General features: G+C 45.7%; 1 protein-coding gene across 2 annotated transcripts in view; it reads right to left on the minus strand.

The window, feature by feature from the left end:
* The window catches only part of LOC140481521 (polyadenylate-binding protein-interacting protein 2-like), a 128010-nt gene extending 124116 nt beyond the window's left edge, over positions 1–3894 (minus strand). The window contains exon 1 of one of the 2 annotated variants that reach the window (XM_072577878.1): positions 3788–3894. The gene's annotated coding sequence lies outside the window, so the exon portion shown is untranslated. The remainder of the gene's footprint in view (positions 1–3787) is intronic. The other variant, XM_072577859.1, reaches the window with a different exon arrangement.
* Positions 3895–12810: the final 8916 nt, after the last annotated feature.

Below are 12810 nucleotides of genomic sequence, written 5' to 3' on the forward strand. Positions count from 1 at the left end.
CAAACCTTTGTCTCTTCTACCTGATTGAAGAGGGCAGAAGAGAGATAAACAGGGTGGGAGGGGTCTTTCATTATGTTAGTTGCTTCCCTGAGGCAGTGGCAAGTGTAGACAGAGTCAACAGAAGAAAGGCTAGTTTTCATGATGCGCTGGGCTGTGTTTCTTGTTGTATTGGACAAAGCAGTTGCTGTATCAAGCGGTAAGGCATGCTTTCGATTGTGCATCTATAAAAATTGGTAAGAGCCACTGCAGACTTTGTTGATGAGTCCAGAACTAGGAGAAACGGATTTAAAATTCCAAGATGGTGGCAGCCAAGTAGGCAACATCTGGAGCGCCCAGGACTTATCCACTCTGTCTGCTTCTCCTTTCTTCATCACATTTTTGTGGCAGGAAGTGGTATAAAGGCATCATAAAGGGGTCTGGAGCCTGATGACAGTGAGTAAGCCTGTCATGGGACTCCAATAGACAATGGAGGGGCAGTTGGTAAGCCCAGAGAGGGGCATGGCGGTATGGTGACAAAGCAGCCGGTGAGATGGCAGCCAGACTTTGGAAGTGGCATCAAGGAGGCAGCTGGCAGACAGGCGAACACAGGGACCAGACACTGGCTGCTACATCAGCGGAGACCAACTGCGGCTTTGGCATTGAGGTAGCTTTGGGACAGCATCCAGCAGCACGGAATTCCTTTGGGTAGCTTTTGCAAGGTCTTCCTTTGTGGGGTCAGCAACTAGATTTGTCCTTGGGGCAGCTTCTGTAGAGTCTTGCAGCCTAGGATTCCAACATCCTAGTGTAGATGGTCTGCTTCAGTAGGGGTTTCCAGCTCAGTATTCCAGCAGCCCAGCGTGGCAGCCTTGCAGTGGTCCTGTCTTTTCCAAAACCCAGAAGCTGGGAATTGAACTAAGATGGACTTCATCATAATGTTTTATTTAATCTATGCCTTGTTGTTAATATAAAGCAACATGGTATAGTGACTTAAACACTTTTTTTAATATATAAAAAAAATGCAAGTGACAATAAATAACATCTATTCTAAAATTAGTGTCACCCTTATAGGACAGATGAGGAGGTTTTTGTTTTTGAGGCTTGTGCAATTTTGGAACTCTCTGCTCTGGAGGCAATAGAGATGCTGTCATTGAATACTTTTCCAGTGGTGGTAGTTGATTCTTGCTAGCAAAGTAATCAAAGATTATTGTGGGTAGATAGGAACATACAACTCTGAATGCAAACAGATGAGCCATTATCTTATTGAATAACGGAACATGCTGCCAGGACTGAATGGCCTACTTCCTGTCCTAATTCCTATGCCCATGTCTTTTGCATTCTAGCTAGATTTAACTATCACTGGGGATGCAGATATTCATAGACCCATTAGCTAACATTTGTTGCTTCATCGTCTATTGTAATGGATGATCTGTGCATGCAGAGCTTCAAGCTGACTCTTCGGTTCTGGAATGGAGAGCTTCATATACTACTTCCATTGTTGAGTATGCTCAATAATATGTCATTGTTTTATTAGGTTGGCTCTAATTTTTAGGTACGTAGTGCAAAAGCAAGTAGAAAGCTGCAAATTCTTCATTCAACTTGCATGGTTCATCTGGCTTTATGTTTACGAGGTATGAGGTTATGCCAGGCCAAAATACTTTTATGCTGGAACAGTTTTCAGTTCGGCTGCTGTCAATGGTCCATATGGGTGCTGAATTGGGAGCTGCTGCTGTTCATACGTCCAAACTTGCATTATGATAGCACCACAAACAGCAAAATATTGAATGCTCTTGCTGTAAAGATAAGAATTTGGTCTCCAAAAAACTAATGTGCAAACATATTAAGAGACAGCAAGCCTACCAAAACCTTAACAGGATCCACAGATACAATATACAAGCATATGAACAAATTGTAATCAACCAATGATTTATAACGCATTGTGACAAAGTATCCACATCAAGTCATACTTTCCCACATATGAAGTTTCAAGGATCAACTGCAATGAAAGGCAAATTTCTAAATATACATACATAGATAAATGGAAACACAAAATTGAGCATACTTCCAGTCACATGCTGTATACAGCCAAATCAATACCACATGCAGATTGTACCGGGGGCAGGGTAGAATGAGTATATGCATAGGAAGAAGTGTACATATGCTCCATGGTGAGTGGAGAAGGTGGGGAACAAGGGCAGAATGAGGGCAGGTGGGGGAGAGTGAGGAGTGGGGATGGAGAGAGGTTTTGGGTTGCATAGAGGGAAGGTGGGATTAGGGGGGGGGGGGGGGAGAGGTTTGCTGAGTGGTGGGGAAGGGAAAAGGGTTGCTGTGAAAGGAGATGGGAAACGGTTGGTGAGGGGTTGGGGATTGGTTTGGGGGTGGCAGGTGTGACTTGGTGTGGGGGGCAGAAGGGGGTATGGGGGTATGGAGGCAAGGGGAATGGTGTGCAGGGGGCAACAAGGGGCTGTTAATGGCAGGTTAAGGGGGTGAGGGGTACTTGGAATGGGAGGGGGCGGGGGAGGGGGAGGGGGAGGGGTACTTGGAATGGGAGGGGGAGGGGGAGGGGGAGGGGGAGGGGGAGGGGGAGGGGGAGGGGGAGGGGGAGGGGGAGGGGGAGGGGGAGGGGGAGGACTAGTGCAGGAAGGGAGGGGTATGGTGTGGGTCAGAAGGCATTGATGTGTGGGGGGTGGGGGGGTGAAGAGATGAAAAAGATGTTGGTATTGTGGGATGGAAGGGAGAGGTTTGTTTTGGGTGTGGGAGGGCTGGGGCCATAAGGGAAGAGGGTTGATGTGGAAGAGGGTTGATGTGGAAGGGGAGATGGAGGGGTTGGTGTGGGGAAAGGGCCAGGTAGGAGTGAGAAAGAATTGGTGTTTGAGAGCAGTAAATGGGAAAGAGCTGGTGTTTGAGGGGGATGAAGGGGAGACAATTTGGGGTGCGGGGGGCAGGGGGCGGTGTGTGGTGAATGCAGCGGTGTGCGGTGGGTTGGGGGGAATGGAAAGAGTGCGGTGGGTTGGGGGGGAATGGAGAGAGTTGGTGTGTGGTGGAGTTGGGGGGGGGGAATGGAGAGCGTTGGTGTGTGGTGGGGTTGGGGGGGGGGGATGGAGAGCATTGGTGTGTGGTGGGGTTGGGGGGGGGAAGGGAGAGCATTGGTGTGTGGTGGGGTTGGGGGGGGGGGGGAAGGGAGAGCGTTGGTGTTGGGGGGGAAGGAGTGTGTTGGTGTGGTGGGATTGGGGGGGTAGGGAGAGTATTGGTGTTGGAGGATGGGGGGGGAAGGGAGTGTGATGGTGTTGGAGGATGGGGGGGAAGGGAGTGTGATGGTGTGGAGGGGTTGGGGGGAAAGGGTGTGTGTTGGTGTGGGGGGGGAGGGGGGAGTGTGTTGGTGTGGGGGGGGGGAGGGGGGAGTGTGTTGGTGTGGGGGGGGGGAGGGGGGAGTGTGTTTGTGTGGGGGGGCTGGGGGGAAAGGGAGAGAGTTGGTGTGGAGGGGGGAGGGAGAGTGGGTTGGTGAGGGAGGGGAGTGGGTTGGTGAGGGAGGGGAGGGGAGGGGAGGGGGTTGGTGTGGGAGGTTGGGGGAAGGAGAGAGAGTGCTAGAGTTGGGGAGGATTTGGTGGGGGAATGGAGTAGTGGCTTCTCACCAGGGGCTCAACCCCGAGAAAGGGGGGGGGGGATAATTTAATCTATAATGAGCAACAACACTGAGGAGGGGGATGGGAACAACCTCAATTAGGCAAGAATAATATTAAACATGGTCATAACCTAACCTTCCCAAAACACCCTCCACCGCAGAACAATTCAAGCAGCCGTAAGAATTTACCTCTCGTCAGCCACGTTTAAAAACCCTTTCTCTTATGTGTCTCTCTCTCTCTCAGCAGCAGGCAAGCGAACGTGCACGCGCACAAACGGATTCTCGAGCTCGAGCGCCCGCACCAGCCCGGGGTGAGATAGCGAAGTAGGTCCTCCCGCCTCCTCCCCACTTCGATTGGGCAATCTGCTGGGAAACACCGTTTACCGTTGTTCGATTGGTCAATCCGCACCTCGATCATCCATGGGCGGATCGACAGCGTCGGAACCCCGTTTCGGTTGGCTGGACGAGCCGTCCATCATACGTTACCACCCCCGTCGCTGCATTGGTCAATCCACTTGTTACTCCGGGAGAATGGGCGCGGATATGGGTTGGCCTTCACTCTGATTGGACGCGGCTCACTTCAATCAGGGACACCAAACAGGAGGGAGGCGGGTCTGTTTTTGTTTCGTGGGAACCAATTAGGAAGCACCACTGCGGCCCCGCCCCTTGCGTGGCCATGCCTATTTCTGCCGTCCGCCATTATTGACGGCAGTTATCGTCTCAGTAGGACGTTGGTCAATGGCGGGGGTCGTATGTTCGGATAGCTTTTTATTTTCGGTAAATCGTAATCATTCATTTAGTCGGTTGGTTAGCTGGCGGAAAGCAGAGGTTGAAATTGTTGGTATTGTTTCATGAGGAGTCTTCCACTGTTTTACTCCGTATTGTTTATTGTTGTCGGCTGGCGATGAGGAGGTGGGCCGCTTAATTTGGGCGGAGCGATCTTGGGTCGCACCCATGTTAATACATGATTGGCCGGTTCGGCGGCCTGATCTGCCTTCTGATTGGTTTATCCGGGGTTGCCCGGGCAGCGCTGACTCCTTCCCCCTAGCGGGCGGTTGCGTGTATAACACCTGGCTGGCTAGTATCGCTCCTAGTGGGAGGCAGGGGAATCGCCTTGCAGGGGACAAACACTCCGTAGAGGTTTGGAGTGCAACAGCAACTCTCCAAATGCAGAAATTCACCAAAGGTCATTAGACGGGGGAAATCCAAGTAAAGTTGCAAATCTCTCAAATTGTTCACGGGACATTTTTAGATTAGATTCCCAATAGTGCCCAAAGAGGCCATTTGGACAAACAAGTACACACCGACCCATTTCCCTCTGACGAATGCACATTAAACTATGGGCAATTTAGCATGCCCAATCCACCTGACCTTTGGATTGTGGGAGGAAACCAGAGCACCCTGAGGAAACCCACACAGACACAGAGAGAATGTACAAACTCTACGCAGACGGTTGCCCGAGGCTGGAGTCAAATCCAGGTCCCTGGTGCTGTGAGGCTGCAATGCTAACCGCTGAGCCACCATGCTAACCATTATTTTGTCCACACCAAGCCCATTCCCCTCCCCAACACCCATACCTGAACGGTGAGGAATCCGAAAGTAAAAGGGAATCCAGCAGAAGGAAAAAGCATTAGGTTAAGGAAACAGTGGGAGTAGGAGATCACTGTGAAAGGACTGGAAGAAGGCATTCTGTGGTATTAGTGATGTTGTGCAGCAACTCCCAAGGTTCTTTTGATAGCATCTTTCAAGCTCTAGCAGCTACAATGAAAGGGCAGCAGATACACGGGAACACCAACACCTTCAAATTCTCCTCCAAACCACTGACTATTCTAACTTGAAAATGTGCCACTGTTCCTTCACTGTCTCTGGATCAAAATTCCCCCAACAGAATTGTCTGCCTACAGCACATGGACTGCAGCAGTTGAAGAAGGCACCTTGAGGGCAACTAGGGATGGATAAGAAATGCTCTCCTTGCTGGTGATGTCCAAGTGCCAGGAGTGAATTTTTTAAAAAGCAAATAAATAGAGGCCTATAAATGGAGCAAACAAAAGCAGAAATTATTGGAGAAATTTAGCACATCTCTCAGCATAAAATGCCTACAGTAGGGAAGAAGACCACCACTAATCCAGTATAAGAAGACCATTTGGCCCATTGTGTCCATATTGACCCTCTGAAGAGCATTGTACCCTATCCCAATAACCTTGCATTTCCCACCTAGGTCAGTCCACCTAACCTGCACATCTTTGGACTATGGGAAGAATCCAGAGGAATCTCTGGCAGACTCTCTGTGCAAACTATTGGGTTGCAGGCAGTCACCTGAGGGTAGAATCAAACACAGGTCTCTGGTGCTGTGAGGCAGCAGTATTAACCACCAAGCTACCATGCAGCCCCTGTCTGTGAAGGAAAACCAGAGTTAGCATTTCAAGTTTAGTGACCCTTCAGAATTACAAGTGGAGCAATCAGATAAATCGGCTAGGACCAGACAGTATTATTTCTGGTTAAGGGGTTGCATATTTAAAACAGATGAGGAATTTATTTTCTCAAAGAATAGTGACTGTATGGAAATCTTTACCACAGAGGACTGTTGAGCTTGATTGTTAAGTATGCTCAGGGTTGGATAGACAGATTTTTTAATCTGAAAGGAAGTCAAGGTTATGGGGAAAAGGCAGAAAAGTGGAGTTGAGAATGATCAGATCAACCTCAATCTCATTGAATCGCAGAGCAGACTGTGTGGCCGATTCTGTTCTTATATCTTATTGTCTTGTGTTCTCAACCCCTCTCCTTGGATGTTCCTCTCCCACCACCACCACCACCACCACATTTAAGAAAAGTTATCGGCCTGTAGGGTTATTTTGTCCACAGATGCTGACTAATTTGCTAACTTTTCCAGCCTCTATTACTCTTACACCTTCCAATTTTGTTTGTGGAGACTAATATCTTTGTTTTTTTCAGGCATTGGTGGTAATCTTTCAGGAATCACTGGAGTCAGGGAGGGCCCCAGAGCACTGGAAAATGGCTGATGGAACACCTAATTGAAGAAGAGAGGGAGGCAGGAAACTATAGGCTGGTTAGGCTGACCTTGGTCTTGATTAAAATTTTAGAGTCTGTTATAAAAGTACTTGGAACTGCATGGTAAAATAGGGCTGAGTCAACGTGACTTTGTCAAGGAGATGTAATGCCTAACAAATCAGTTGGAATTCTTTGAGGAGTTAACAAACAAGTTAGACAAGGGAGAGCCAGTGGATTATATTAGATTTCCTACAGTGTGGAAACAGGCCCTTCGGACCAAGAAGTCCACACCGACCCTCTGAAGAGTAACCCCACCCAGATCCATTTCCCTCTGACTAATGCACCCAACACTATGGGCAATTTAGCATGGCTAACCAACCTGACCTGCACATCTTTGGACTGTGGGAGGAAACCAGAGCATCCGGAGGAAACCCAAGCAGACACAGGGAGAATGTGCAAACTCGACGCAGACAGTCACCCAAGTCTAGAATCAAACCTGGGTCCCTGGTGCTGTGAGGCTGCAGTGCTGACTACTGAGCCACCATGTTGCCCGTTGTGGTAAATTTGAAATTTCAGAAGGCATTTGCTGAGATGCTGCACATGAGGCTGCTATATAAGATAAGAGCCTGTGGTGTCATGGGCAAGGTATTGACATGGCTGGAGAAGACAGTGAATGGTGATAAAGATGGCAGCCAGTGACTAGTGGAGTTTCGTAGGGGTCAGTGTTGGGACGACAACTATACATTATGTATTAACGCTCTAGATGAAAAAACTGAGGGCATTGTTGCTAAATTTGCAGGTGACACAAAGATATGTGGAGGGGCAGTTGGTGTTGAGGAAATGGGGAGGCTGCAGGAGGATTTCAACATGCTTGGAGAGTGGGCAAGGAAGTGGCAGATCGAATACAATGTGGGAAAGTATGAGGTTATGCTCTTTTGGAGGAAGAATAGAGGTATAGGCTATTTTCTGAACGGGGAAAAACTTCATAAATCTGGAGCACAAAGGGACTTAAAATTTCGAATTAGGTTTTATTGTCACGTGTACGCAAATATGGGGATACAGAAAATTGGTGAAAAGTTTACAATGTCACCATTCATAGTGCTATCTATGTACGAAGTACCTACAGACAAAATCTTAGGTTAAAAAGTTGAAAAATAAAGACATAAAGTAAAAGTTCAACATTACAGTTCCTTTCATAAAGTAGTAAATAAGAAATAAAGTTAGAAGTTCCAAGTTACAGTCATTCTTTAGCCATGGGCCTGCAGTCACTCCACACTGGGCATTCCCCTTACTCTGCTCAATCTCTGCACTGCGATCTCATTGCCAACCGCCATTCTCTTCCTCCTGCATGGGACTCAATCTCTCAAACCCCGCACTGCCGTCATGCTGCTGACCACCATCTGGGCTCAGTAGCCGCAACACCCACTTTGGTGCCACTCTGGGCCCCCAGTCGTTGTCACTGCTGCCTCCACAACTGAGCTGTCTCCCTAAGCTAAGTAGAGATGAAATAAAAGCTTAATAAAAAGGAAAGAAAGCGAGAAAAGAAGGAAAGAAAGCTGACAAGATCTGGCTCAGGAGCCCTACTTTGTGTCCTAGTTCAGGATTCTCTCAAGGTTAACATGCAGATTCAGTGACAGTTAGGAAGGCTAATGCAATGCTAGCATTTATTTCAATTGGGCTAGAGTACTGGAGCAGAGATGTCCTGCTGAGGCTATACAAGGCTCTAGTCAGACAGCATTTGGATGATTGTGAGCAGCTTTGGGCTCCTTATCTAAGGAAGGGTGTGCTGGTGTTGAAGGGGGCCCAGAGGAGATTTGCAGGAATGATTCCACAGATGGAGAGTTTGTCATATGAGGAGCATTTGAGAACTCTGGGTCTGTACACGATTGAGTTGAGAAGGACGAGGCAGGATCTCATTGAAACTTACAGAATACTAAGAGGCCTGGATAGAGTGGACGTGGCGAAGATGTTTTCACAAGTAGGGTACAGCATCAAAGAAAAAAGATGACCTTTTAAAACTGAGATGAGGAATTTCTTCAGCCAACAGGTGGTTAATCGTGGAACCCATTGACACAGAAGACTCTAGAGGCCAAATCATTGAGTGTCTTTTTAAGACAGAGGTTCTTGATTAGTAAGAGCATCAAGAGTTATGACGAAAAAGCAGGAGAATGGGATTCAGAAATATATCAGTCGTGATTGAATGATGGTGCAGACTCGATGGGCTGAATGACCTAATTCTGCTCCTCCATCTTATGGTCTCTATATCTTATTTAACCTCAACTATTTTCCACCCTGCCCTTATATAATGCCTTGATTCAAACTGAGTCTGTACCTTTAACAACCTGCTGGGTATTTCAAATATCTCTTAGTAACCCTTATGAAGTAACTAGTTTCATTGGGTACTGAACCCTGGACTTTGCTGTGAGTAAAACCAATGTGATAACCATGAAATCAGTTCCCAGTTTGCTTGTTAGTTTTTTGTGTGTGTGAGAAAGCTCACTATGGATGAACATATTTTCTAGGAGCCACCTGCGGATCCTCACATTATCATGGGCAGTTGTCATAAATAGGTTTTATTTCTCAGCCTTGCCTACAGATCATAACAGCTCTTAGACACTTACATTAATGTGTGAAACAATGTCTGCCGACTCTCCAGGCACTCAATACAAAGACCCAAATCCTCTTAAACACAGGCTAGTAAGACTGACAGAAACCTGGACATGTCTTCAAATACTAACACAGTGATTGCAATCAATGTCCTGTTAAAATCACTTGATTGTTTTAACAATTCTATAAATACTGACACTTGCTGATCCTTCCTGTAAATACTGAACACTCAAAAAAGGATTTTGTAAATAACAACATGCTCCCAAATTCCTTCTGTAAATACTGGCACAAATAGAAATACATTGTAAATACTGACAAACTCAAAGAAAGTAGTTATAAATATCCGCATACAGTAAGTCCAACCGGCATATAAATACTGGCACAAATCGAAATAAATTGTAAATACTGACACACTCAAAAACCTTGAAGTATATACCAACATAATCCCAGAATCATAATGTAAATACTGGCATTAACAGAAATGCATTGTAAACAAAGATGCACTGACAAAAACCAACTATAAACATCCACAAAAATTTCATGTATGCACCCACATACTCCCTGGAGCTCCACTGTAAATAATGGCACAAAACCAAATGATCATATAAAACAATGTAAATAATTACACCTACACATTTCAAGGATTACGATACTACAGAGCTTCTTCTCAAAACTGTGTAAAAAACCAATGCATTCAGGTATGGTTACCTACGAGTACTGACGTGCAACCAATAGGGGTGGAGAACTGTGGAGAAAATTGTGAAGGAGACAATTTATTTAGAGAAGTAAAATCAGGAATAGTTGTCAGAGGGGAAGTCATGCCTAACAAATCTGGTTAAATTTTTCAAAGAGGTGACCAAATGTGTAGATGAGGATAATGCAGTTGAATATGTGGATTTGAGCAAAGACTTTTGCAAGGCCCCACATGGAAGACTGATAAAGGAGGTAAAAGTACATGGGATCCAGGGTAACTTTGCAAGTTTTAGCCGAAATTGGCTTAGAGACAGAGGTGGTGGTAGAAGGCTGTTTGTGTGACTGGAGGCCAGTGACCAGTGGTGTACCATAGGGGTTATTGTTGAGTACTTTATTGTTTGTGATACATAGAAAAGATGTAGGTGAGAGTGATGAAGGTGGATGATAAGAAAGTTTGGCTATGTGGTTGACAGTGAGGAAGGAGGTCTTGGGGTACAGGAGAATATAAACAGATTGGGCAGATCAGTGGCTGATGCATTTTAACCCTGGTAATTGTGAGATGATCCCCTTTGGAAGAAGGAACAAGACAAGGGAAACTCAATAAATGGCAAGACACTAGGGAGCTTAGAGAAACCTAAAGATCTCGGGGTATTTGTTTGTCAACAAAATCCATGAGTTGGACCAAAGGTTTACTTCTGTGCTGTATGTCTCTAGACTAAATCCCTAAGGGTGGCAGGGCAGGTTAGAAGTTTGTTAAGAAGGCACACAGAAGACTTGCCTTTATTAGGGAAATATTGCTTACCGTTCCATACCTTAACTGTGTACAGGTCTGGTCTCCACACTGTAGGATGGATGTACAGAAGAGACTCACCAGGATGTTGCCCTAGATGGAGCACTTTAGATAAGAAGAGAGGCTGGATAAGCTCAGGTTGTTTTCTTTAGAGGAAAGAAGGCTGAGGAGGGACCTAATTGAGATGTATAAGATTATGAAGGACATGGACAAGGTGAATAGAAAGTAAGGGTCAATAACAATAATAATTTTAAGATGAAAGGCTTGAGGTTTAGAGTATTTGAGGAAATGTTTTCAAGAAGAGGATGGGGAGTCTGGAATGCACTGCCTGGGGGAGAAGTTCAGGTGGGAACCTCACAATTTTTAAAAAGTATTTAGATGAGTACTTGAAATGTCATAATATTCAAGGCTATAGGTCTTGTGCTGGAAGGTGGGATGAGTGTAGCTTTGGCAGTGCAGACTTGATAGGGTGAAGGGTCTCCTATGTACTGTCTGACTCTATAATTCTACACTAAAGGGAAATATTGCTTACCATACCTTAGGATCACATAATTTATTCTTTCATGGAATGTTGGTGTCACCACCATTTGATGCTGTGAATTGATTGACTTGCTCGGCCATTTCAAAGAGCAGTTAAAAGTCAGAAATGCAAGGTGAGTCTGGAGTCACATGTAGGCCAGAAAGTGTAAGGATAGCAGATTTTCTTCTGTAAAGGACAATAGAAAGGAATGAAACTGACTGACCATTTGGAATTGACTGAGGCAATGGAAATGACAGTAGCATATGCACCCCTGTTGACTCTGTAATCTCCTCCTTACCAACATCTTGAAGCTGATGTCAAAGTTTGGAGAGCTGAGCCACAGATGAATCAAGCTACAACCTGATACAGTCATACCCATGGAATCATACCTTACAGACCCATGTCCCAGACAAGACCATCACCATCCGTGGTTATGTCCTGTCCAAGCATGACAGAGATTCCAATACAGTGGCATTCTGTTGTTCAGGAAGACCTCAACATTGACTTAGGCTCCCTTGAAATATCCTCGCATCAGGTCAAACATGGGCAAGGAAATCGGCTGACTCCTATTTCCACCTCTCCCTCAACTGATGAATCGGTACTGAGGCATGTTAAAAAACACTTTGAGGAAGCAGTGACAATGGCAAGGCCACAGGATATACACTGGGTGGGGGACTTGAATGCCAGTTTAAATTCAATAAAATCTGTAATTAAACCTAGTCTCAGTAACAGTGACCATGCAACCATTGTCAATTGTTGTAAACACCATCTCGTCACTAATGTTCTTTAGGAAAGGAACTTTACTAAAGGGTAAAAATAGAAAGTGTCATATAATTATAGAGCACAAATACAGACCATTTGATCCAACTTGTCTAGATTGACCAGATATCCCAAATTGATTTAGTCCCATTTGCCAACATTTGGCCCATGTACCTCTAAGCCCTTCCTATTCATGTACCTATCCTAATGTCTTTTAAATTATGCAATTGTACCTGCCTCAATCACTTCTGGCTGTTCATTCCATATACTTCACCACATGAAGAAGTTACCCCTCGGTTCCCTTTTAAATCTTTCACCTTAAGCATAAGCCTTCTGGTTTTGGACTCCCCTACCTGGGAAAAAGATCTTGGCAATTCACCCTATCCATGCCCCTCATGATTTCATAAGCGTCAATAAGGTCAACCCTCACCCAAAGATGCTTCAGAACAAAAGGTCCCAACTTATTCAGCCTTGCCCTATAGCTGAAATTTTCCAATCGGGAGACCAGAATTGAATACTGTATTCTGTATTCATATACAGAAAAGTGGCATAACCAATGTCCTAAACAGCCAGAATATGACATCCCAACTCCAATACTCAATGCGCTGACCAGTGAAGGTAAGCATGCCCAGCACCTTCTTCACCATGCTGTCTATCTGCAAGTCAACAATGCACCTACTCCCTTTGGCAACATTTCCCAGGGCCTTACCATACACTCCTTGGCCCAGTGCTGGAGAAACTTAGCAGGTCTCACAGCATTGGTGATGACAGAAACCTCATTAACATTTCAAGATCAGTATGATTCAATTCGGAAGACTTACATTTCACTTCCTG

The sequence above is a fragment of the Chiloscyllium punctatum genome, chromosome 1 (assembly GCF_047496795.1).
Source record: "Chiloscyllium punctatum isolate Juve2018m chromosome 1, sChiPun1.3, whole genome shotgun sequence".
Taxonomy (NCBI): Eukaryota; Metazoa; Chordata; class Chondrichthyes; order Orectolobiformes; family Hemiscylliidae; genus Chiloscyllium; species Chiloscyllium punctatum.